This window comes from Anthonomus grandis, chromosome 1, assembly GCF_022605725.1.
Source record: "Anthonomus grandis grandis chromosome 1, icAntGran1.3, whole genome shotgun sequence".
Lineage (NCBI taxonomy): Eukaryota > Metazoa > Arthropoda > Insecta > Coleoptera > Curculionidae > Anthonomus > Anthonomus grandis.
The window spans coordinates 30,024,717-30,052,357 of record NC_065546.1 but is presented as its reverse complement, the minus strand read 5'-3'; the positions used below and the strand labels follow the sequence as shown (position 1 = coordinate 30,052,357).

Here is a 27,641-nt window from a genome sequence, read left to right as displayed (position 1 = left end):
ATTGATAAAGTTAGGAAGTTTTATTATTTATTAAGCTCTTTATAGGGCGATGCAACAAATATCTTGGAATCGCTGGAAATAACTGAGAAAAATTATGATATCGCGTGGAATTTGTTAATCGAACGATATGAAAATAAAAATTTAACCATAAAGAATCACGCTAAGGTCTTATTTGATTCACCTACAGTTTCTAAAGATAAATATCCCCTTAGAAATGTATTGGATGATTTTCAAAAACGTTATAGGACATTGAAGTTACTGGATGAACCAGTCGAATCTTGGTCTACTCTGTTAATTTATTTATTAACAACAAAATTAGATTTTAGAACAATATCGCTTTGGAAGGAATTTGTAATCGCGCAGAAAATTGTTCCAAAACTGGACAACTTAATTAATTTTATTTCCGATCGTTGCAAATTTATCAAAACCTCTGATTTCCGATTTAAAAAACCGGATAAAAAAGACCAGAAACCATTCTGGCGTGAGCAGTCACACTATCCCGTGACAATAGAAAGCAATCATATGTTCTTTACAATGAAAAATATCAATCTAATTGTCTCTTTTTGCAAAGGCAAACATCATATTTATCGCTGCGAAAAAATGTTAGAAGCTATGCCTAAATTGCCTAAGAGAAAATCATTTAAATACTGAATGTATTGCTCGAGGCTGTAGAGTTTGTTCAAAACGATATAATATAATGATTCACTGTGACGAAACAATTTTCGAAAATAAACCGAAGGATCAAAGCACCAGTGTTGCAGTTAATCACACAATTAACGATTCAGAAGTTTTATTGTCAACATAGCAACGATAAGCATCCAAGATCGAGAAGGTAATTGGAAACAGTGTCGGGCTTTGTTAGACAGTGGCTCTCAGTCTAATTTCATGATGCATGATTTGGCTAACAAGTTACAATTGAATTTAGAAAGAACAAATATTCCTATTGTGGGTATTAGTAAATCTTCAAATTCTTATCAAGCAACAACAAAAATAAAATCATATAACAATAAATTCGTAGCCAACGCGAATTTTTTGTTACTCAATAAAATTACAGAAAAACTGCCATCGCAAACATTTAAAAAATCTGTAGTTATATTGCCTGATAATATCGTATTAGTAGATGAAAACTTTAATCTATCTAAATCCATTGATCTGTTATTGGGTGTTACAATATTTTATCAAGCATTATATCCTGAACAAAAACAAATGAACTCCAACATGCTAATCCTACAAAATACTTGTTTTGGTTGGATACTGTCCGAACCCTTGCCACTATTTGAAAGTAAGCGAAAGGTAAATTGTAAGTTATCCATTGTAAATATTGAAAATCAATTAAAAAAATTTTGGAAAGTCGAAGAATATTCGTGTAAAATTTTTTATCTGAACAAGAAAAGATATGTGAAAAAATATTTAAAGAAACATTAGATCGCGACAAGAATGGTTATTTTATAGTTAGATTACCTATTCGAGAAAATCACAAACTTTTGGGTGATTCTTTAGATTCCGCTATTAAGCGCTTAAAATCTATGGAGCGCAAGTTTAAAACGAATCCTGAGTTTAAAGAAAAGTATATGACATTCATGAAAGAATATGAACAACTTGGGCACATGCACACAGAAAAATCCCGATGGATTTTTTTACATTTTGTTGTGTAAAAAAATGTTTAATTTTAATACACAATTGATAATATCTCACAGTCCTGTATAAAAATTCTCAGGCATTTTATATATGTTTTAATGTGTATAATTCATACAATTATTGCATATTAAATTAATACACCATAAGTGGATATTAATTATTAGGATAATGTGTATAAATATTCCACATTTTTTTTTAAATCCAATGCAGTTTGGTAAAAATGTAATAGCCAAGTATATTTTTACTACAATTTTTAATTAATTTTTTATTCTGGCTTGTGTTGATTTTATTTACAATTGTGTAGAATAAAAAAGATTCTTGCTAATAGCCCTTCACAATTATTGAATTTTAAAACATGTATTGTGTAGTTATAATACACAATTGTGTAAAAAGGGGGACGCGCCCGACGCCCTTGCCTTTGCCACTAGAACTTCGTTGTTAGCGTCAATGTTGCCAGATTCAATATTAAACAGTTGTAAAGGTATGCATCAAAATTTGCAGTTGATTTAAAGTTGTTAATTGAAAATAATTTAATAGGATATTTAAAAATAAGCCCAATCAGCATATGTTCTAATTTTATTTATTTAAATAATATCGGGATAATAATACGCCCAAGGAAAAAGGAAACGTAACTTTTTTAATTGGCGGTGTTCTCTTTAAGATAGATTTGATTTGGCAGCATTGCTATAATTCCCAGTGTCACCAGTGTTCCCAGCATTAATTTGTTTTAAGATTTTTTCGTTTCGTTAAGTGTTAAAAGTGTTAAAATTGCATAAGAAAAAAATGGATATATTCGTTGAAGATAAACTTTAGGAATGGGGTTTATTGGACCAACTCCAGGAGCATATTATTATGTACCAGTAAATAAAACCCTTAGCTTAAAACTGTATGTTGTTAATATGTAGGTATGTACCTACATAAGAATTTTCGTTAAGTTCCTAATTACGTTCCTATTAGGTATTTCTATTTTCTTTTAAGTTTTTTCGTTTTGTTGTGTCATTTATTTTTATTAAGTGATTTTGAAATAAATTGATGAAGGGCGATTTAAAACGAAATAACAATCATTTTGATTTCCATGGGATATGAAAATCCGGTATATGTAAACATGCCAAAACCTTAGTTATTGTAAACGAACCACCCCATAGTCAACAAATTTTTAAGTTCTACATAAAATGTTAAAAATGTTCATGTATCATAATGTCATACTTGTTAACAATTTTTTTAATATAAGGTGTTGAAAATTGCACTTTTTATGACTTTAAAATGGATCTAAAGCTAATTCTGTTATGAAGAAAAAAACAGATTTCAATTCTCCATTTCGTGTTTTTAATTTAAACTTTTTAAATGATTTCTAAGGTTTTTTTTCTATTTTTAACAGAATTAACTCTAAAGCTTCCTTAAGTTCTAAAAAGTGCAATTTTCAACACCATGTGTTAAAAAAATTGATAGCAGTAAATGATTGTTGTTTTGTTAACAATTACCCGCCTGATATACTGTAGATGTTAAGTAACTACATACATATATATGTACAGGGTAATTTTTTATATTTGTAAGCCCATATACAGGGGTTAATATTAGTGATAGAGAAAAACTTTTTGTACAAAAGTTGCATACTTTTTTCCGTATTATCTTTTAGAGTTGTAAAAAAAACAAAAGCGCATAGCAAAGTTGATAAAACAATAGGTAAGTTGATTTTTTTTTTATGAAATACTATATATATATTCTGCCAAATCGAAAGACCTTTTTTCCTTGATTTTAAAAATGTATAGGTTATTTAAGCTTAAAATTTTTATAAATTAAAATCGTGATCGCCGATCATGGAGTGCTGAGACGTTCCGCATACTTCAACGTGACATATTAATTGTTATTATATCGATTTAATTCAAATTAAAGTTCTTACCTTAAAAAATCACGACTAATTTAAATAATTTAACTTAATTTTAATTGACTTCAGTTTAACTATTTTAATTAAAGTTTCTTTTAAAGTTCTCTAAAAACAAAAAACTACTTTAAATTTTTCCTTATTAATAACCCATTTCCTTATGAGTTGGGTTGGTCTAAATTAAAACGACACATATGTCACGTTGAAGTATGCAGAACGTCTCGGCACTCCATGATCAACTTGGCGAACACGATTTTAATTTATAAAAATTTTAAACCTCGAATAATTTAAAAACAGTCCTTTCAAATATAAACAACCTACATATTTTTGAAATCAGGAAAAAAAGTTCTTTAGATCTAGCAGAAAATATATAGGGCGTTTTATTTACTAAAATCAACTTATTGCTATTGTTTTATTAACTTTGCAATGCGCTTTTGTTTTTTTTTACAAATCTAAAAGATAATACGGAAAAAAGTATGCAACTTTTGTATAAAAAGTTTTTCTCTATCACTTACATTACCCCTGTTTATGGGCACGCAAATATAAAAAAGGACCCTGTACATAAATGTTTGTATTTATTAGCCTTATTTAAAATCCTGTTTTTGCAACTAAGAATTTCCATTTTAAGTTCCTATTTGCGTTCCTAATGTGTATTTGTAATACTACTACTAAAGTTTTTTGTTTTGTTGTGCAGGTTATGTGTACTTTTTTAAAAGGTATTTAAATAAAAAAATGTTTTTTTAAAACAATTGAATTTTTTTACCCTATCTATGCAACTAAAATTTTTATAAAACATAAATGTTAGAGTGCTTGGGAAAAACAGTAAATATGGAAAAAAAATATAATTTGCTTAAAATTAAATAAGTAAATTAAGTAACACGATGGGAAAAAGTGGGGCCTAACGATTGATAAAAAGAAAATAAGCCAAATTAGGAAAATACATATTCAATCTGTATTTTTCTAATATGACTACTTTTCTGACCAAACGTTGGGCCTCACTTATTTCCCATTTTTTACAAGACTTATTTTATTTTAATCAAATTATAACCTATCCTGTTTTTCCCAGGCGCCCTAAAATTTATTATTACACAGATTTATGACGAAATTCTATAAAAATGTATTTTAAATTTTTTAACAATTTGTTTATTTTTTTATACAAATATATTGATTATTTTAAAATTTTTATGAATATAAATACAAAATATTGTAATAAAAAACTCCAGTTCTTATGTTAATTTGATATACAAACCTAAAATAAGTAACCTACATTATATTTAAATTTATAAAACAATATATAGTATTATTATACACAATTTGTAATAAAATTTTATAGTTGAAATGAAAGAAAATATATTGTAAAAACAACCTACACTAACGTGTGTATTTAAAATGCACAAATTGTGTTTTTTTCCTGTACATACCATGTTAAAAAAACACTAAGAGTTTGCTTATTTACTGAACAATTATATTAAATAAATATAAAATATTGTCGGATTTAAGTACACAAATAGTGTGCTATATATACAATAAAATAAATCAAATTGATACAAAATTTGTTGATTATAGAACCACAGTTATTTAAACACAATAGCATAAAAAAATTCTATACAAATTAATTCTGTACCATTTCCAGAATCAAATTGTATGTAAAATCTATACAATTGTTGAATTTTTATTCACCTATTTTTAAGAGTGTGTCAAAGGTCGAACCGGAAGATGTAAAAATCGAAAATAATGGAAGAAACTTATTTTATTTACCTGACCATGGTGTTGTAAATGAAATGAGTACCACTACATCGCTTAGGGTAGTGTTCGATGGCTCTTGTCCTACAAGCACAGGTATATCATTAAATAATATCCTTCTTATTGGTCCGACAATTCAAGATGAACCAATTTCAATTCTTTTTCGCTTTCGTCAACATACGATTGTAATTACAGCTGACGTGGCCAAAATGTATAGGCAAGTAAAGGTGTCAACAGATCAACAAGATCTGCAGCGTATCGTTTGGCGTGAAAATTCCGAAAATTAAATTTCGCATTATCGACTCAGAACTGTAACGTACGGTACGAGCGACAAGGGCATTGCAGCAAGCTGCCTTTGAAAGTATTGATACCTTTCCACATGCAGAGAATGTAATCCTCTCTGATTTCTACATTGATGATCTCATCAGTGGTGCCAATACAGTTGAGGAGGCAATTAAATTAAAATCCAAAACTACAGAAATTTTAGAGCCATATGGATTTCAGTTGAGAAAATGGGCATCGAATTTTCCAGAATCCATCGGTTTTATCGAAAATAATGATAAATACTATGTTAGTCCAAGCGAGACAAAACGAACCTTAGGTTTGGTTTGGGATTCTAAGTCTGATAGATTAACGTATTCCCTAAAGAATCATAACAGCTCTGCTACAGCCAGCATTTTTGATCCGCTAAGATTGCTGGCACCAATTATTATTCGTGCCAAGATTTTAATGCAAAATATCTGGCAATGTAAATAGGGTTGGGATTCTCTCCTTCCTTCAAATATCAATAACATATGGTTAAATTTAGTAACTGACCTTAATTTAATTAATAGTATTAACATAAAACGACATGCTTTAATCCATAACGTCAAATACATAGAAATACACTTTTTTTGTGATGCTTCCCAATCTGCATACGGCTGTTGTATTTATTTAAGATCAATTGATGAAACTAACGCTTGTTTTACACAACTTTTGTGTGCAAAGTCGCGGGTGGCACCGCTAAAAACAATATCCATATCAAGGTTAGAGCTTTGTAGTGCAGTTTTAGCTGTAAGATTGTGCGAACTAGTACAAAGTTCTCTACGATTACAAATCGACAAGGTACATTTTTGGACAGACAGTATGACTTTTAGGTTGGATTTCTTTATCGCCTAGCAATCTTAAGATTTTTGTGGCAAATTGTGTATCAGAAATTTAAAATCACAGCGATGCATCTCAATGGAAACATGTACCAACAAATGATAATCCCGCTGATTTAATTTCTCGAGATACTAGGTGGTTAGGTCCAGAATGGCTTCAAAATGTCGATTCCAATAGTTGGCCTAATAATCGCGATATTCCCGAAGCAATAACAAAAGTAAAAAATAAAAAGGTTTTAGTAGCAATTACTGAAAATAAATTTAACATGTTATAGCGTACTGTTTCAGGTTTTGTACAAATTGTAAAAATAAAACAGAACGGAATTTCGAACCTACATTATCAATTGAGGAAACTAATCATTCCATGGAAATTCTCATAAAGATTGCTCAATCTGAAATGTTTCCCACTGAATTAAACTATTTTAAAGCTTCACGTGAGCTAGATAAAAAATCACAATTATTATCTTTAGATCCCATTATGGGACCTGATGGACTGCTTCATCATTCCTTACGAGACTAAGCATCAAATAATTTTATTACCAAAGCATCAATTTACAAGACTTTTTATTCTCAATAAACATCATAAAAATTTGCATCCCAGAATTATATCGTTACTTACCTTGCTACGCAAAAAATTGGATTATTTAAGGCCGTCGGGCAAGTCGCAGCGTTTTGAAAGTGTGCGTAATCTGTTTTTGTGTTAATCCAAAGCGCATGATCCATAAAATGGGTGATTTACCAACTAATCGTGTAAATCAAGAAAGACCATTCTATGTCAGCGGAGTTGATTTTGCTGGTCCGTTTTTAATTAAAGATGGCAAACTACGCAATAGAGCCCTAGTAAAGGCTTATCTATGTATCTTTATTTGCTTTGTTACAAAGGCGGTACATTTAGAAGCAGTCGGGGATCTCTCAAGTGATGCATTTCTCGATGCTTTGAAGCGTTTTGTATCGCGACATGGACTGTGTCATACACTTTACAGTGACAACGGCACTAACTTTGTCGGTGCAAGCAAGGAACTAAAGTCAATTATTACATTAATTCCAAATTTTATGAAGGACTCTAATATACCGGATTTTTTACTTAAAAACTCTATTAAGTGGAATTTTATTCCCCCTCGAGCTCCTCACCAAGGAGGTCTATGGGAATGCGCCGTTAAACGTGCAAAATATCATATTACTCGGGTTATAGGGAAATGTCATTTAACGTTTGAAAGACTTGCCACTCTATTTGCTCAGATTGAGGCTGCAATAAATTCCGCTCCTATTACTCCTCTATCGGAGGATCAATCCGATTTCTCCTGTTTAACCCTCGGTCCCTTTTTAATCGGTACTCCTCTATTATCTTTGCCTCAATCCGACCTCACAGACTTCTGATTACACTTGCTATTCAAAAACTTTGCTTATTACCAGTGGACAATTAGGTGAATCTCCTCTTTTACTTAAAAACTGTAGTTTTCAAGGGCCGCCGGTATGTTGGATCTCAATAACTTAAAACATCTAATATACATGGTTGTCGTGAAATGAGGAAAAGCTGGCAACACTGTTTCAGTATGCTTGACAAGGAGGAACATTCGTCTCGCTCTCTCGGGGCAGCGTATCGCAAAAGGTAGCATCGTTTGTAATTGATAAAGAAAATAAATCAATATTTTTTCTAATGTAAATCGAGTATCAATCAACAAACCATAAAATCGTCCCCAATACGTCTCAACTTAATTAGCAACCACAGGGGCATTAACGAGACTTTTGAGAAACTCAAAACCAATTATTATTGGCCTTCTATGAAAACAGATATAACCAAATATATTAACGATTGTGTTATATGTCAAACATCTAAATATTCAAGAAAACCCCCGTATGTACCCCTTATTTTAACTGAAACATCTGGCAAACCTTTTCAACTACTACACATCGATATATTTAAATTTAACAATCAAGATTTCTTAACAATTATCGATACATTTTCTAAATTAGGACAAGCTATTACCATAAAAGGTAAAACTGCTGTAGACATTTTCTCTGCTTTAAATCACTATTTCGCTTTTTAGAGTATTCCATAGAAAGAATAATTATGGACCACGGCCCAGAATTTAAAAATGTAATAGTTCAAAAACTATTAACAAGATATAAAATCAATATACTCGTAGATGAAAGTGTTCGGTAGTGCTTTAATCTGTGGATTGGTCGTCGAGGGCCGACCGAGTGGACAGCCAGGTTGCCCGATCTTACAGCTTTGTAATGTTGCAATTTATTTTTTTTAAGGCTTTTGGGGTTTGATTAGTTTTAGGAATGTATTTACCTACCCTATCCTGTCACACCTCTGTGGAGTTAGTCGTATTATGTTTCCTTAGTCCCTATTCATGTACCTGGTGTTGGGAACTTTCTGACCTTTGGTTTGTTCGTCAAGAGTTTCTATGAGGCCGGTATATGTCTGGGGTATGGAGGGACTTCTAGAGGGTGCTGTTGTGCCACAGATTGCGCTATGAGTGGAGTAAATAAGATGGTGATCCGTTAGTGTAGGAAAACTTACAAATACTTTCCTCTATAGCGGAATCATGTTGGGCAAGGTATCCTAATTGATTTGAAATTGGCCTCCCCAGTTTTGCTTGCTATATTTTCCTTCAATTCTTCAAGTTAAGTTTTAGTAAATAAACGTGCCATGACATCTCATTTCTAACCCTACTAGCCGATTGACAGTAATGACTATTGATACAATTGTTGTTGTAGAGGTTTGGCAGCGTTGCCGTTTCCCATTAAAGTTTGGTTTCCATTTGGCGGATAACGGAGCGGCATAAATTAGGCAGAGCGACGTAAGAGGAAAGTTGGAATTTCGTAGCCCCGTTGGGAAAATTTTGTTAGTTTTCCATGTTTTAGTATCCGAGCAGTATCATTTTGCTATGGTATTGCGGAATTTCTATTTTGATAGAGTGAGGCTCCGCGTAGTTTGCACCAAGAGGCAGGGTCAGATCGCGTCGAAAAGAGAGAGTGACAGGTTCACTGCTAGTGTCATCTGTCACTGTCTGGTGAATTGACAGTTCCTTGTCCAGCCCGTAGCCATCTCGTTATCAAAAAGAACAGTCGACATTATGTGGTTTTAAGGAAAATTTAAGTTCATCTTGCCGGTAATTCGGTTGAATGGAAAAATATTCCTTCCAAGTTTTGGGGTTTAATTTGATGAACGTCTAGTGGGAAGTTGTAGCCGAAAGGATTTCGGATTGACCTGATCGGATTGCTCCCACACCATTTATGGGATTTTGAAATTTTCTAACCACAAAACGAGACTCTAGGCCTAGCTCACCACCTTAGGTATGTAGCAACATGTTGGTAATTGCCATAGAATTGATTGTGTGTTTATCTTACTGATTTTTTTGTCCTCTATTTTAGAGGCCTCTCCTTTTTCTCATTCTCTCCTCTATTCTTTGGTCTCTTCCTATTCTCTGGTTTCTTCTGGTCATCCCAACACTGTTGGCAACCGGCTGAAGTCAGCCTCAACACAGCCTGGACTGAGTATTGTACTGTGGCTCTGCGATTTTGGATTGGAACTTGCCTGAAATCGCCTTGCCCAGGTGGTCGTTACCCTGGTTGTAGCTGACTGATTCCAGAGCTGTCGAGTTAAGCTACCTCAGCCAAAATACACAAGAGATTAGAGGACACGTAAATTTTTTTTATATAAATGGAAGTGACTATGCAAATTCTCGGATGATTATATCAATCTGGTGGACCTATGGATTGTTATTTTAGTTTTTCCCAAATTATTTTCAGCTTTTAGGATCTAGGTACAAGCATAAATATAGGTCATCATTTTCTTGATTAAGGGGGGCTTATATTACCATCATAATATATCAGGGTTTGGTGTAAAATATTTAAATCAAGTGGCGCTCTTATTTAAATTTCTCCCACTACCTTCTCCACTGTCTAAAAGCTGGCGGCCACCAAATCTCTGAATCTTTTAAAACAAAATTTGCTTGTCTGGACTTAGTAATTTTTTTTTGTCGTTGGATAGTAGGTATGACTCACACGGGTTGGAAATAAATTGGTTTGAACCGAGTTACGCGCTACAAACACTTCGGGCTTTTCCATTATTCCCACCATACTCAATTCCTACAACGAAGTGGCTATTTTTTTCTTTTCTAAGTTTGGTGCTAATGGGCATGCGAACATCTTCTTCGCTAGATAGTAAGTAGTTCTCTATTGCGTTTGGTTGTCGGTTTATGGGACGTACTGGTTGAATCTTTTTGCGTATCTTTAATACTTTAAGTGCCTTCTTTCTGAGTTGAAGACTCATTTGCATTGCTTATGAAGAGTGGTAACTGGTTTTTAGATACATCTACTTCCATTGTCTTCTCTGGTACATAAATATTTTCCCAGGGTTGTTCTCTAATTTTTATGATGTTTTAATGTTGAAAATCAACTATGAGCTCAGCTGTCCTATTTTCAGCATTGTTTTCTTTTGAATCGCTAGCAACTTAGGAATACAATTTTATAATTTGGTGCTCTTTTTTCGATGGTACAGGCATTGGAGCCGTTCCAACGAATAGGTTCAATTACACAAAACACAAATGTTGTTAACTAGTTTCTGTAAACAACTAGGGAGGCATACCCTTCTAAGGTGATCAGAAGAGACGATTTTTGAAAGGCTATGAAAACCAATCCGATTCAATTTTCCACTTCATATAAATTGAGTCCTTTTTAAGCATTTAAGCATTTTGCTCTTCATACATCTTTATAAAGCTATAAGCTGATAAGCAATCTTTTATTTAGTTGTCTTCCAACTCCAGTGGCAAATCATAAATCCCTAAAAAAAACATCCTGGCCCTCTTCTTCTAAGGGCACGTCATAACTATACCCTTTATCGGCATTAAGTCGAGGGTAATTAGTTTTAAACATCTTAATTGGTTGTTTGACTTATATACTACTAATAACGACATGTTTTTGTTCATCGATGAATTTTTAGTTGTATTGGCTTCTTTCTAACATATTTGAAATTGGCAACGAGAGAATTTTCGTGAACTAACCGCATATTATTCACCTTACGCAGTTTTTATACGCTCGCACTCGTCTTATCACTAATAATCGCAGATAAGAATGTACACCAATAATTTGTTATTTTTCCAAAGTTGTACTAGTCAGAAATAAAGACATTATTATTATTTAAAAGTACTATCGAATTTATTCCAGTTAGAGTCCTCACCCTGTATATACAGGTTGGCAAATAAAAGATTACACATAACCATTATAATTGCCAACCCCGCTTCTCGCTTATTTTTTGGTTGATAAGAGGCGCAACGCATTTCGATCGTCTGATTTGCTATTTTCGGCACGGCACAATCAGCAGACCTCATTTTGCTGTGTGGTTGCATACTCCACTGTTGAGGCTTAAAACGCTATTTTATTTTTTTTTATATTTATTAATATGGCTGTTTATACCCCTTTCGAAAAAGTTCAATTGATTTAATTTATGAAGGCAGTTCGACAGTACACTGCAGGGATTTATGCTTAGTACATTTTGAAAATTGATTCCTTGTGCTAAAAATATTTTAAATGTCGTGTCAAAGTTTGAGACATCTTTTTACCTTTAAAAATGTAGAAATTATCACATCAAAGCTCAAGAAACATCTATTGAAAGGGTCCAGGAGAACGGCGCGAAGAAATGATTGGTAGTGCTTTAGTTTTGGCACCAACACGATTGAGCAGATGTCTCGAAGAGGAAATGGGTATGCATTATAAAACTGTGAGGAGTATTTGGAAAAAAATGAATACAAATATTTTAATATATTCCAAAACTCAAGAGGTGTTTCCTAAAGACCAGTGGTAAAGCAAGGTGGCAATTTGTAAAATTATGATGGAAAAGGCAAATGAACATGAAAATTTCTTAGAAAATATTTTGTTTTCAGATGAGTCCTGTTTTCCATTGCATCATTACAAACAGAATCAATCCATTGTTTGTTACTAGTTTCAGAAAAACGAGCACAGAAGTTTTCAGTTGAGTACTCAGTACCCTAAATAGTTAAATGTTTTGGTTGGTATTTTAGGCGACCATATTATTGGGTAATTCTTCATTGATTCTACTTTGAACGCCGAAAAATACCTTGAGTTGCTACAAAACCAAATTCTTTCTCCCGCTTAGCTCCTCCCTACATAAGATCAGTCTATTTTTAACAAGATAGCTGTTCTGCTCTGAAATAATAGAATTTTTAACAAATACTTTTCCTAACCTTCTTATTAGTGGAACTCGCAATATTAAGTGGCCTTTAAGATCCCCCGATTTATCGCCAAATAACTTTTATTTGTGAGGTTATCTTAAGGAGACTATTTATAAATATCATAATAGTAGACCACCTAATTTAGATGATTTAAGAAACAAAATAGTTGAATCTGCCAATTCCATTCTACCTCCAACTCCTCTGGAAGTAAAAAATAGCTTTTAAGATAGGCTAACTTTTTGTTTAGCTAAAAAATTAGATCTTGCTGAGCAATCTACTTAAATAATTATTTTTCAGGTTTATTATTTAGAGTTTTATTTTTTGTTTTTTTATAATGTTTACATTCTATTTTTATTAAATTTAAAAATCTTATCCATTCTTCTCTAAGAGACCAACATACAAAATTAACGAAAAACAAATAAAAATAAAAACACAAAGAGACCGTGACTTTATGTTTTTATTTGTTCTTCGTCTATTTTTATTAGTTTATCTTTTATTTTAATAAGAACAACGCTTTAATTTTTGATATCTGATAAACAGCTTAAAAAATTGTAATCACGAATCTTTGCACGTTTTCCGCATGCAATTGCTGCATTAGAAAAATATCATATCAATGCCACGTAATATTTTTTTTTAATTTTCAGCAAGAGACACAGTCCCCATCGACGTCAGACGCTTACTAAAATAAAATCTGAAATAATTGAGCTCGAAGTTCGAACACCAGCGAACTCTTGTTCGCATTGCAACATCTCGCCTGTTAGTAACTTTATACGTGTAGCGATCCATTCGCCAATCTGTATACATAAAAGTATGAAATAAAATATACTTCACGCATTTTATTTATACTTGTTTCGCTCTTTTAAACTCTACAATATACATATTAGTATAACTGGATCTTATTCTATTAGGCATTTTTGTAACCTATTTTTTATTGTTTTTTTTTGCGTTACAACTATTTTGCCATAGTGATTTGTATAATGTGAATTAATTTAATCTTTCAGCGTCATAAAGACCCCTTGCAGGATTTTTAAAATAAAGCATTTTTTAATTTGATTTTATTTGCTGAGATATAGAATTTTTGAAAGAAATATGAAAAATTACCCTTTTCTGCATGAAATAATATAATGAAATAAACCTATAAAAAAACAACGAATTCAAAATTATTTTAAATTGAAATTTTCGTATATCGCATCCAGCAGCAAATGGCCATCAATTTATTGGCGTCAATCCGTTGGCCTCCGGACGTCCGTCCAACGCCTCGTTGCCCTTTCGGAGCATCGGCAATACTGCAGATTTAACCTAAGATAGATATATCGTTTCCTCTCTCCGAAATTATCCCAATTACAATGGACCAGCTTCCGGTTATTTTAAACTGGAGGTAAATGCCGAAGATAGATGGAGCGTCCTCATTCAGTTCATAGATCACCGCTGTTGATTTTAGCAGATTAGTGGCATACAGACAAATAATGATAAATATAGTTCATATGAAGAATGTTTATTTCTTACAGTTAACTAAAAGGTTAAAAGGCTTTGAGCAAGTAACTCAAGGAAATACAGCCTCTTAAAAACAAATACATATTTTTCAAACAAAATTATTACTGTTTCAAAAAGTAATAAAATCTGGATGTCACTATCGGGAAAAAGCACGGGCCGAAGCCATAAAAATCTTCAAGCATCATTGGAAAACTTTCAGTTCTACTTGAGCCATCCGCATCGGCCTTACTTGAAGCGCGGCAGTAAATATTTCTGATGACGGAACGGCAGGAAACTTAATAAATAATGTGCAGGAAAACTTTAAATAACGTAATTTATATATATATCGAACTTTTATGAGCGAATATCATGGTCTCTATCGAAAGCGAACCGGTTTTCCTCCTTTTTTTTTCATGCTTAAAAAAATGTTATTTGCCCTTAAATATTTGCTGCTTTAATAAGTAAAGTTTGGCAGGCAAAGTGTTTGAGTTAAGCTAAATGTGTAGTAAGTAAGCCTCGTAAGTTGCATATTGCACACGGCAACAGTGGGAACTTATTCCCGTGACGAAATTGACAAAGTTTTAGGCGGTAATACGGTAGTCAGACATAGGGGAGACTGGGGCAAACTCGACAGGTGGGGCAACTTTGTCAATGAACTTTCAGCTCGTCCGACGATCGTAAGGGTATATTTGTTGCCTGTTAGGGTAAAAACATAGTGAGGCTTCGAGCTTCGTGCCAAGAAGCCTCTAGAATCCGCACATTTTTTATGCCATTTTACCTCAGTCTTCAATAGTATAAGGAGGTGGTGAGATAAGTTTTACATATAATTAAGCAATGAAACCGGAAGAAATTATAAATTCTGTATTCCATAGACCACCTATTTGGAATCAGACCCACAAAGATTATAAAAATCGTATGTATGTATAATCGTAGTATGTTCTAGATAAATTATGGGATGAGGTGGCCAAAGCATGTGATTTGACAGATGAGTTATTAGTTTCAAATGCAGGGCAATGTTTACTTATTTGAAAAGTGAATTTTTCCAAAGTGGTTTTGAATAGTTAGCAGATAGCTCGTATCGTTTTTTTAGTCCTATCAAAATATGGCATTTCTCACTTTTAACACCCTGTATCTCAGAAACCAAGCGTTTGCCGACCCATGTTATTAGGAATTGTTTGTCTTATTTTTATGCGAGGATCACGCCTGCAAAAGCATGCCGCTTAGTTTTAAATCACCCTGTAGAGATGGATTCAGAAAATTGCTTTTTCAAAAATAATTGTATTGTTTACTACTTATACTAAATCAACAAGTGTTATAAATTATAAATACAATTAAATGTTCTCATTTTGATATAAATGTATAATAACCTTATAATAATTAAAGGTTAAAGGTTAACAGAATTATCTGGAATACTAAATTATTTTTATTGAAACTCAATAGGATATGCATTTACATAGTCCTTGAACGTATGCCTAATAAAATATCTCTTTGTGGTACACGTCCCCTAGGATTTTGGTATTGCCTTCCAAATCGTAGATTCTTAGGAGGTTCTGTTACTTTCCTCAACTGTTTCTCGTTACCTTCTTTGTCTATTATAGTATTGTGTAAAACACAAATTGCTTTTACAATGAAACCAGCGGTTTACTAATCTGTTTCAATCGCTTTAGACAAGATTCTTCATTTCGAATACATAATTCCAAACGTACATTCTATGGTCTTTCGTGCCCTTGAAAGTCGTTGATTGAAATATAAACTGTCCGGAGTTAAGTTTTCCCTTCTATATGGTTTCAGAACATTGTAGTTAGGCGCATATGCTTCATCCGCAATAAACATTAACGAATGGCATTTTAATATTTGTTTTTGGCAAATTTTGTTCTTTAGGTATTTGTAATTCATTTTTAACCATTAGCCTGTGTATAGATGAATTTTGGAAGAAACCTCCATCACTTTGAGGCCCATATGCGCCAACGTCTATTATTGTCAGCCTATAATTTGCGTCCCAGACAGCTTGCAAAATAATACAAAAAATTTCTTGTAATTGAAATACATACTTCCACTGTTTTTAGGACACTTAATTTAAATATGTTTACCGTCAATGGCCCCTATAACATTGGGAAAATTCCATTGTTTCATAAATCCGTCACTAATTTTTTGAAAATCTTCTTTTTTTGGTGCAGCTAGATGATTCGGTTTTACAGTACTCCAAAGAATCTTCAGAACTTTTTTCACTATTTTTCCGATTGCTGAAAAATATTATCCTGCTGCCAAATATCTAAAAAAAATTACTGAAGTAGTACAAGATTAATTAGTTCATAGTAATGAAAAATATAACAAAATATTTTAAATTCACAAAAAACTCTTTTTAATAATATAAACAATTAATGTTGAAGTCATATATTTGCCTAACAATGATTGCCTTACAAACAGAAGTATAATGTTTTTTTCAGTAAAAGAAGTCCACGTAAAGTGGAAAAGTTTATGAGACTATTTCAGAAAAGAACTGAAAAAAATTCCTACTCCTCGATCTGGAGACGCTGGAGATATCTGGTTGATTAAGATTCACCTAAAGAAATTAATACAGAAATTTCTAATGTGCTAAGCTCAATAAAAATGAATATTTATTAGACATGGATTCACATCTTGATACAACTTTAATATCTGCTTTAGAAAATGTACACAAATCAAAAATTTGTTAAAGATACTGAAGATGATCACTTATTATTTTTCAAAAGCCTTTTGCCTTATGTGAACATTATACTTGCAACATTATGCAACATTATGCTTTTCCATATCCAAGCCGCCAGTTACAAGGTCTGAACTATAACAATCAAACCAATGATGTTCAATATCCCACTTCCGGAATTCGATATTAAATAGAATACTGACAAACAGGCAAAGTGAAATAATGTTAAGTTTACAGTGACCTTTTTTACTTTCAGGTTTACAGTATATTTTTTCATCAGAATAAAATCTTTATTTTCATTTGCATTTTATTTTAGTAAAAAGTCTGACTTACCTTAGCGTCACAACAAGTTTCTTTTCTGTGCCAATAGGTTGACGCACAAAATTCGTCCATGTCGACTTAATATGATGTGAAATTGTCTCTAGAATATAGTTAAATGTGGTAATATCCATTCTAAGATATTCAGAAAAGCATCTAGGATATTTTTTTAGTTCTGGAAATAGAATATAGTACTGTCCCAACTGCTTTCTTCTACTGTTAATCTGTTAATTGGATGGACACTATATTCTCTGTTATAGCCCATAGCAAGTACAAGACGCAAAGCTGCACCACCAAAAAGAATTTCACCCTATATCTGAGCTCATATTATTTACTGATTAAATGTTTGAATTCAAAATTAGATCGCCTTCTTGAAACGCTCTATGTACACTCAAAGCAAGCGTGAACGCGTGAATCGCCTCTTGACGCGTAGCTCGAAGCTTCACTATGTTTTTACCCTTAGGTCTTGAGAGAGAAGGTGGCAGTTGTGTGCGCAAGACTAAAATATCACATATTTTCGTGTTAGCATTGAGTATTATTAAAGTAAGATTTTTCTTAAAAAGTGGATTATTTTTCATTTTTCGCTATTGGTTACAGAAAGAAGACATTCCAGCAAAACATATCAAGGGCCGATTCAAGCTAGTGTTTAATGAACAACAAAGACAGAAGTTAAGAAATCATATTGTAAGTTTACAAAAAATGTTTTATGGTGTATCTTCAGTAGATGTGAGAAGGCTGGCCTTTCAGTATGCTAAATGAAACTAGTTATCCAAAAAGAAAAAAAATCTGTTAAAAGAAATTTAGGAAACACGCAAGAGGCCGGAAGAAAAAAACAAAAGAAAAAAAATAAGTATCTCAAAACAGTAAAAACAGTCAAGAGAATAGTCCTATGGTTGGAGCCTTTGGTGTGGTGCTCAAATTACGAGATACTTTTACCACTAATCAAAACTACTTACAAATCTCGGAAAAGATAGAAGCGGAAAAAAGCAATGAAGCATGACCAAACAAATCTTAAACTATATAATTGACTATAAGGGATTGCTGGATCCCTGTTAAGAATGTTTTTTTGATTTTTGAATATTGCTAAACTTTCGTATGCATCTAATTTTCTATTGTTATTAACTTGTTTAAGTAATTTTAAGTTGTTTATCCCTACAAAGTGACCAGTATATAAAACACGCTCAGCCACACTTGACTTTTCAACTTTTCCATATTTCACATGAGCTGCATGTTCTTTAAATCTGACATTAATTGATCTTCTGGTTTGTCCTATGTACTTCACAATCGTTGAAATTAATCCTTTTGGGTTTTCTAAAAGATTTCGTAACTTGGCCGAACTTTGATAGACCATTCTTAGATCTAAGTTTTTGAAAACTCTATCAAAGCCTCTCGCCAAGATATGATCGTATGGTATTACAACAAAAGTTTGCTTATTTTCATCTTTTTGAAATGTGGTAGGGTTTTTAAGATTAATTTTAAACCTATATCTTCTAATCAGCTTATCAATAATCTTATCGTCATAACCATCGACCCTAACAATTGTTTTAATTGTTGCTTTTTCTTTATTGGGTGGAATGCATAAAAAGTAGTAGATGCTAATGCTTCGCTAAAAAGTATTTACTTTGTAGCATTTGCTTTTACATAAAAGTATCTACTTCGCCTATGAAGTAAATACTACACTGTACGGCCCAACAGAAGTACCTACTACTTAAGAGAAAAGTATCTACTAGTGTCGCAGTAAGCGCGTGTCAAAGTTCTCAAAATTGACAAGACACTTGTCAAAACTCGTTTTTCTATCAGTGCGTCTATTAGTATTAAGTGTGTTCGTGTAATTCTGTTCGGATTCAAACTTTTTAAAAGTTCAGTGATTATAATACCGGTTTAACTATGAGTGATTCTTCAGATTCCGATGCAACAAAAGAGCTAGGACAAGATAAAAACGAACAAGTATTATTTGTTACTCTACTTGAAAGTTATCAAATTTTATTTGATAAAAAGATGACACCAAAAATTAAAAACGGAAAGGAAGATGCACTAAAAAAATTAACAACTGGTTTTAATAAAATAATGGGAAAAAACCTAGACACAAAACAAATTTAGAAAAAGTTTAATAACATGAAAACAAAAGTTAAGAAAATAGTTGACTTGAAAAAAACTGGAAATAAAAGAATTTTACTGACGAAATGGCAAAAAAAAATCTACAACTTATGGAATATAGGAGAAAACCCAGTTCTACACAGAGTACCAGGTGCATGTTAGGCCAGTGTAAGCAATGAGATTGATGTTTCCTTCCAAAACAGTGAAGATAACTTCCTCAGTTCTAAATCTGGCTCTAAACAAGTTAAAGTCATGACACATAAAGGTTCTAAAGGAGCTGATAAGGAGGAGACTCTTATTCAACTACAAAAGACCTGTCTACGAAAATAAATTGAAGCAGCCGAAGCCCAAATTTCTGCTTCTCGAGCTCAACAGTCTTCAGCTGAAGCTCAGGAACGGGCCGCGATTGCATTGGTAAATTTTGCCAAAGCTGGTGAGCAGTTAGTTGACCATCTAATTAGGTAGGACATGTTGGATTATTAACAGGAATATAAAATCTACGTATGAATCCATAATTTAAATATAATATGAGCTGTAGTATTCATTTATTTCTTTTATAGTTTGATATTTTGTCACAAACTTAAAATTTAAATAATTAGTTTATTTAGTTGTAATTTTTTTATACTTAGTTTAATATTGAACATTTCATAAGTTACCTATTTAGTATATAATTATCATAATAATAATAATAACTTAAATTATTAGGTATGTTAGTTATCAATACGAAATAAAAACTCAGCAACTTTATTTCTGCACTGTGTAGCTTGATTTCGAATTTGAGCTTGATTACCCTCTGGCATTAGTTCATTGGGATGCTGAACTTCCATCTCAATTCGATCAAAATCATGGTATGGATCTTGTAGATATTTAGCTATATTGTGAAGTACAAATGCACTCACAATATATTCCGGAATGTTTACAGTTTTTAGGCGAAAAGTATACTGGAGTATTGGAAAACGCCGTTTTAACTGACCAAAGCAGCGCTCTATGACACATCGTTCCTTTGCATGGATTAAATTATAATTTTCTTGCATTGGTGTAGTTGGATTTTTATATGGTGTCAATAACCACGGGGAAACACCATATCATTCATCACCTAATAAAGCTGCTTCGTACACATTATTATACATAATTCCATGCACTATGGAGTTTCGCCAAATTCGACTATCGTGTACGGAGCCTGGCCAAGATGCATCCACACTTGTAAACATTTCTCGGGCATTACAAGTAGCTTGAACATTTATTGAGCATACCCCTTTTCTGTTCACGTATTCATCACCGTGAATAGATGGTTTTGTTATTTTTACATGGGTACAGTCAATAACACCTATAACCCTGGGCATTCGCTTACCACGTGCTCCCTCATTAATAGCCACTCTAAGCAATTCGTTAGTGTTGGGGAACTTTATCCAATTGTTTCTTTTTGAATAAATTGCTTTAGATACCGTGGCTAAGGTTCTGGAAACAGTGCTTTGATTGACGTCTAGATCAACACCAACTCCTTGCTGAAATCCAGGATTTCCTGTAAGAAAAGTTATTTACATTTTTCAAATTATAAAGTTAATTTACTAGAAACACCTAAACTTCTCAAAAAAACCTTCATTTTCCAAGTCGGTGACAGGGCTCCACCCCTTGTTTCCACCGGTTCATTATCATCTTGGAGAAAATAGTGTCCAAGCCAATCTACATTTTCTCTGTTAAATCTAAAATAGCAAAGCGTGATTAGATGATTGGGATAGAAAAATCTATTAAAATTATGGTAATTACCTAAATGATTTTCGATATAAATCGTCATTATTGTATTCTCTTCTTTGTTTGTATACTTTTTGACGATGCACATCCATAAAAACTGCTATTTTTTACTAAAGCACTTTGATTGCTAAGGCCGAAGTTTGTCAAACACCAACTTTATTTAAACTGTAGTAAATACTACTATAACTAGTAGATACTTCCAAAGCATAGTACCTTCTTCTATGTATCGCATACATAGTAGTATATGCTACAGAGAGTAGTAAATGCTTCATTAGTGTAGTATAAACTTTAGAAATGTAGTACATACTTGAAGCATTAGCATTTACTACTTTTTATGCATTCCACCCATTAAATCTGCTATAACTTATAGGAAATGAGACCAAACGATGTACCAAGAAATGCATGCTAGCCATTTTATGTTGAAAACAATGGTTAGTCACTAGTTATGTATCTAAAAGTATTTGTTTCTTTTCTATAAATATCAAATTCTAACTTATTATTATTTTTGATGACAAGAGTCTCTAAGAAAGGAAGGCTATTTGTTTCTTGTTCGAAGGTAAATTTAATAGATGGAAAAGTAGGAACAGACAACTTAAAATTACTCAAACCAGATAATAACAATAGAAAATTAGATGCATACGAAAGCTTAACAATATTTAAAAATCAAAAAAACATTCATGACAGGGATAAAAGTCCAATCCTTTAAAGTCAATTATATAGTTTAGTTAGTGTTTAAGATTTGTTTAGCCATGCTTCATTGCCTTTTCTGCTCTAATAGTTACATCATTAGTATATAAGAAGATTTATAAGTAGTTTTAGTTTAGTTTTAATCTTCTCTCGAAGGTGCTAACATCGTTAGTGAAACACGTGTCGAGATTAAAAATAAAGAGTTTTGGTTAGTAATAAAACTGTCTCATAATTTAAGTCAAGAGGATTCATGGGACATCTTCTGTATTTATTGTTGTGAAAAATATGCACTAACAGAAGATAACACAGAGAAGAGAACTCGATTCAATGCTGTGAATGCCTTCTATATGGGCCCATGAGGATTGCATAGATTTTAAACAACAAACAGGCACTTTTTGTTGCAATTTATGCAGAATTTTTTTTTCATAACAATTGCATTGTCCAATTTGCCCCATAGATAGCCCCCATAGGGGGCAAGTTCGTCATTTGCCACTAATAAGAAAAAAATATATTTAAGAGTTATTTTTTAAGTTTTTGGTTTTAAATATTTTTTGCCGAATAATGAAGTGTCAAAACTTTTTTCTGCACCACAAAATTATTTTTAAAAAGCCCATAAACCTTGTAAAGACATGTCGAAGTTGCTCCACTCTCCCCTAGTCACCTTTGGAAGTAATTAAGGCTGGAAGCTAAAAGCTAAGCGTTGGGATATTAGGTGAATTTACTGGTAGATGTTTATGTGCATAAAGGAACTTGTGTAGGACAAGAGACTAAATCGAAAATGATTAATTCGTCTTGAAATGAGTTTTTTTAGAAAGAATAAACATAAAAAGTAATACAGGTTCGGTCCTAGCGACTGAGAAATATAAGTAAGTGATGAATGTATTTCGTAGTTATTATCCTATAAACACTAATAAAACCAAGAGCTAGTTGGGTCTGAGTAAGGTATTTTGGCAAGAATCGATGCATTGTGCGTATTGTACTAGTGCTGAGAAGAAAGTCATGCTTATTACAACAGACTTTAATAAACAAGATTTTGACCCTATGCTTTTATGCGCTGTTAGCTGCTTTATACAGGGTGGCCATTTGAAAACGAAACAGGGTATATTTTGGGTCCCTCAGAATATTTGCGAATAAATCCTCGGACCCGTCAATTTTTGATTCAAGGGGGAAACGTTTTTTTGCTAGTTTCGCCCCCCTGAGGGCAAAGCCCTAGCGGGGGTGACAAGGGCCCCCAAAATTTTAAATGGAACGGGGGGTCGAGTGATACCTTATTTTGAAGGTATTTTTATGTGGATTATAACCCTAAACTTTTAAATCGTTACTATTTGCCTAGTCGATACAGAGGCTAATAAAAGTTACAAAAAATGTTAAAAAGTATAATTTTAAATAAAGGGCTTAAAGATAAAATCAATCAAGTAAATGTTCAAAATGTTGGCCTTCGACTTCCATACACTAATACAGGTTTTGTTCAAACCTTTCCCGTACATTTTGCAAAATTTCTGGGGTGATTTGACGACATTCATCAATTATTCTTTGTCGCAAATGGTTTAGCGATGTTGGCTGACTAGCATAAATTTAAACATAAAAAAAAATCTAACGGACCAAGTCCGGGGAATGAGAAGGCCATTCAATAGCTCCTATTCTTCCAATCCATTGTCCTGGAAACGTTTGGTCCAAATATTGACGAACCCTTGCAGCATAGTGGGGTGGCGCCCCATCTTGCTGAAATACTAGACGATTTTCCAAGTACTCGTTGTTATTTTCTAGTATCTCCACTAATGCTGGATGAATTGTATTTTCTAATAACTCCAGGTACATCTTTTCTGTTAAATTGCTAGGTAAAAAAAGGGGCCTACGATATGTTTACCAAAAATGTCAGCCCAAACATTTAATTTTTCAGGATGTTGTGTATGCACCTCACGAAATATTCTGCGATTTGAATCAGCCCAATAGCGACAGTTGTGACATGAGTTGTGATTCACAGTACCGTTTAGGAAAAAGGAGCATTCGTCAGAAAAACATATATTAAATAGAAAGTGTGGATCATTGGCTGCTTATTTAGATATAGTTTCATAAAATTGTACTCGCCTATCAAAATCGTCTTCGTTTAGTTCTTGTACGAGATGCATTTTGTACGGATGAAACTTGTTTTTTTTTTAATATCTTCTGAATGTTGCTTCTCTTAATACCAGACACGGTTGATAACTTCCTTGTACTTAGTGTAGGATCTTGCACAATATGGCCTAAAATAGCTACTTCTGAAGCTTCATTCACCACTGGATTATCCATTTTCGCGCTTTTTATTAGCCACAGACCCTGTTTCCCTAAATTTTTGAACCAATTCCAAAATGTACTTGCGATGGACCTGTCGATTAGGGTGTTGTAATGTGTTAAAGAGCTGAACAGTTCTATTAGCATTTTCATTGTTCGAAAAGAAAAGAGAAATTATTTCAACTCTTTCAGCAAGTGAATAAACCATTATCACACCCAATGTTGTACCTAAATTTAAAGAGCTATTTGTATGTTACACTATGATCTGACAGCAGTAATTGACAACCACTATTAAACTTCAAAATGTTGCTATAATAACAGTCTCAACAATAACCAAGAGTTCCCTTGCAGAATTGGCATAGACACCTACGGGTATTAAAAAAAGCAACAGAAAGTAGGGTTCACAATGTAGGAGAACAAAATTTTTTGTATTTATTTAACTGCTAAATTTACAAGCATTTTTTTCATAAAAAATTTTGACATGTTTTTGTAACTTTTATTAGCCTTTGTATCGACTAGGCAAATAGTAACGATTTAAAACTTTAGGGTTATAATCCACATAAAAATACCTTCAAAATAAGGTATCACTCGACTGGGGGTCGGTTCCATTTAAAATTTTGGGGGCCCTTGTCACACCCGCTAGGGCTTTGCCCTCAGGGGGGTGAAACTAGCAAAAAAATGGTTCCTCGTTGAATCAAAAATTGACGCGTCCGAGGATTTTTTCGCAAATGTTCTGAAGGACCCAAAATAGGCTCTGTTTCGTTTTCAAATGGCCACCCTGTATGTGCATTACCTTTTGATAATTTCAAATTGACGGTTCAATTTACAAATTGTTTTCATGAACAGTGCGAAAGTATTTAATTAAGGGGATCTCACATAAAAAAGCATCGTAGAAATGCAAAAATTGTACTCCTATAAGTAACGATGTTACTACCATAGTACCATAAACTGTGAGAGATCGAGGAAACAAAGCAAGATAGATGAGGTATTTTTTGATCAATCACCGTAGAATCTATCAGTGATACTTTGGGATTGTTGGTTGATAAAACGACCTTGCTAACCGAAAAAATTTATATACTTTTAAAGGAGAATAAAGAGCTTAATAAGGACATAAATGGTTTTTAAAATCGTCAGGCTTTAACACGAAAAGATTCAAAAAAAGATAACAGAGAATTTAAGAAAAAAAATTATCCTGCTGACACTAAAGAGTGGACTGCAGTGTATTTCCTTTTCTTCTCCACAATCAAGAATCAAGATTATTTTTAACATACTAGTTTTAAGTATTTTGTATCCATTATATTAATACATGTAGCAAATTTGTTAAATAAAAAATTAATATTATTACTAATAAAAGATATAAAAAGTGTAATTTTCGTTAAATATTTATGTGGAAAAAGGGACGAAATATTTTAAACTTTTGTCTCACATTTTAACCAGTTATATTGAAGACGTAATATTTTATTATCATTATTTATGATACCTCACACTGAGATAGCAATATAAGGATGAAAATGGAGCCTTTGCCCTTTTTTCCTATTATCGTTTTATTTTCAAATTACTTGGATTTTCCGAAAATTTCTTTTATTGAATCTTTTTTTCGTATAAAACCCACAATTTTAATTCTAGCATTTTAATTCTAAAAAGATTACTTGCTTAACTGACGTGGTAACAAATTTATAAATGTTAATTAACGTATAGACACTTAAGGTGAAAAAATAATAAAAATACTGTTATTTTTAAATTACTGGAAAATGTTTTCCTGGCGTAGTTTAGTAAATTACATAAAAAATCTGTAATCCTTACAGTAAAAGGATAGATTAACGTAAAGCAAAAAATTCTCGACAAACTATCGTGGTAATAATACAAGAAAATCGTCAATTTGTACAGTATGTTTTTTGATATTGCGACAAAATTTAGAGGCGTGCTCCTTGGATGAAATCAAGTGAAAAACTTCCATATGTCCTAAACGTCTTAGATTTTACACTAGAGAGTGTTAAAATTTAAAGAAAAAAACTTAAATTTTTCGATAATATTGATCCTCTTGTAGATATATTTCTGATACGCAGTTTGTAAGTATCAATAGCGTTTCTATATACAATTTAAATGTATATATATTCCATTGCCATTCATGCGGGCTTTTAACTAAATATTTTTTTAACAGAAAAGGGAACGCTACTGGTTTTCTTGTAATAAAAATATTTTTGAATTCTTTATTGCCTTTAGAGCATATCTGGTCTCTTGGTTTTTCGTCCAATTCACGGTTTTCGCATAAAAAAATAAAAACCGTATAACATCAAAATCTGAATTCCTTAATCAAGCTTTATTTTTATAACTCATAGGTACATTCGAATACATGCCTCAATTATATGATACACGAATGCATGTATCAAATTTAATTTTATCAATATTAATAAGTTGATATATTTTCATAGAAACCGTGGCTGACGTAGAGGATTAGAACAAAGTTTTTTTTCTTCTTTACACACGATTCTTTAACTGCTTGCAGATTAAAGAATCATTTTGCATTTCTTAAAATACTTAAAGAGATTTGTTAATATAAAGAAATATACTTTTTTTAAGGTAAAATTATTCCAAAAAAAAGAGTAAACAAATAATTACAATCACAAAGCCGACTAAGGTAAAACATTATACTACACACTGCTTGCAAAAATTGCGAGACACACGATAAATGTTGTGAAATAAATTGTGAAAATTACGCTAATATAAAGAAAGCACAAATTATAGTTTATTATCATTCTTTATAAAACCAGCTTCACCACTTTACATTTAAATTTCGGTCTGTATTATCTAAACATCATGTGTTTTTCGCGTAGCTTACACAGCTATATAACATAACTCATCCTAATTATAGTGGCAGAGTAATTTGAAAATACCCAAAATTGCATCACAAAAAGCAATTTTATTCAACCCTTTTTTGTTTCCGTTATAAAATGCATTTAACAGATAATCACCATAAAGCCCTCATATGCCCAATACAAATAGCATAAACCCTATTACAAAGCAAAGAGAATCGAAACTGAAACATAACCGACACCATATTGATTATTTAAACATTAAATAGGGTTTATTTCGATTTACAAGTCAAATAAGTTCTGTGAAATAATAGCCGGGATATGCACTAGAAAGTTAAATAAAACATTTTTAGTATTACAAATTGAAATTTCTGTTTAACGCCCATTTAATAAAATATAAGGCCGTATTATAACCGATACATGTAAACTGAATTTCCCTTCGCATCCCCAACCTGTGTTCTATTAACAATAACTTGTATTATGTAGGCCTTAAGCTATTCCCTTATTACCCAGTAAAACTTAAGATAATCTTTGATAAATGGTGAGTAAACTTGCAATTTATATTAAACGTGCCTTCGTTAAAACCACCGAAATATTCTCATTAGAACGTTTTTGGGGTTTGACGATAGTATTAAATCTGCAAAATTAAGAGCTCTTTGAGATATACAATATGTACATAAAATTGGATTTAAGTATATACGAGGTGTAATCAAAAAATAGGGTGATTTTTATTTTCTCGAAAAATATTTATTTATTCATTAATTTCTATGTTGTCCCCTTCATTCATTCCCCTGGGGTATAACACACCTGTGTCAACGCTTTTTCCAATCCTTGAATTATTTCAAAAAATAATTTTCTCTGGTCTTGTTGAGTTCCTTCTTCGAAAATTAACAAACAAGCGACGATGTGTGAGCAGGGGCATGATCATGGTGCAAAAGC

At 32.4% G+C, this 27,641-nt stretch overlaps 1 protein-coding gene across 1 annotated transcript in view; it reads right to left on the bottom strand.

Annotated features, from left to right (window-relative positions):
• Positions 1-27,641, bottom strand: part of LOC126733456 (opioid-binding protein/cell adhesion molecule-like) — a 562,254-nt gene that overhangs the window by 241,597 nt on the left and 293,016 nt on the right. The gene's annotated exons all lie outside the window — the stretch shown is intronic.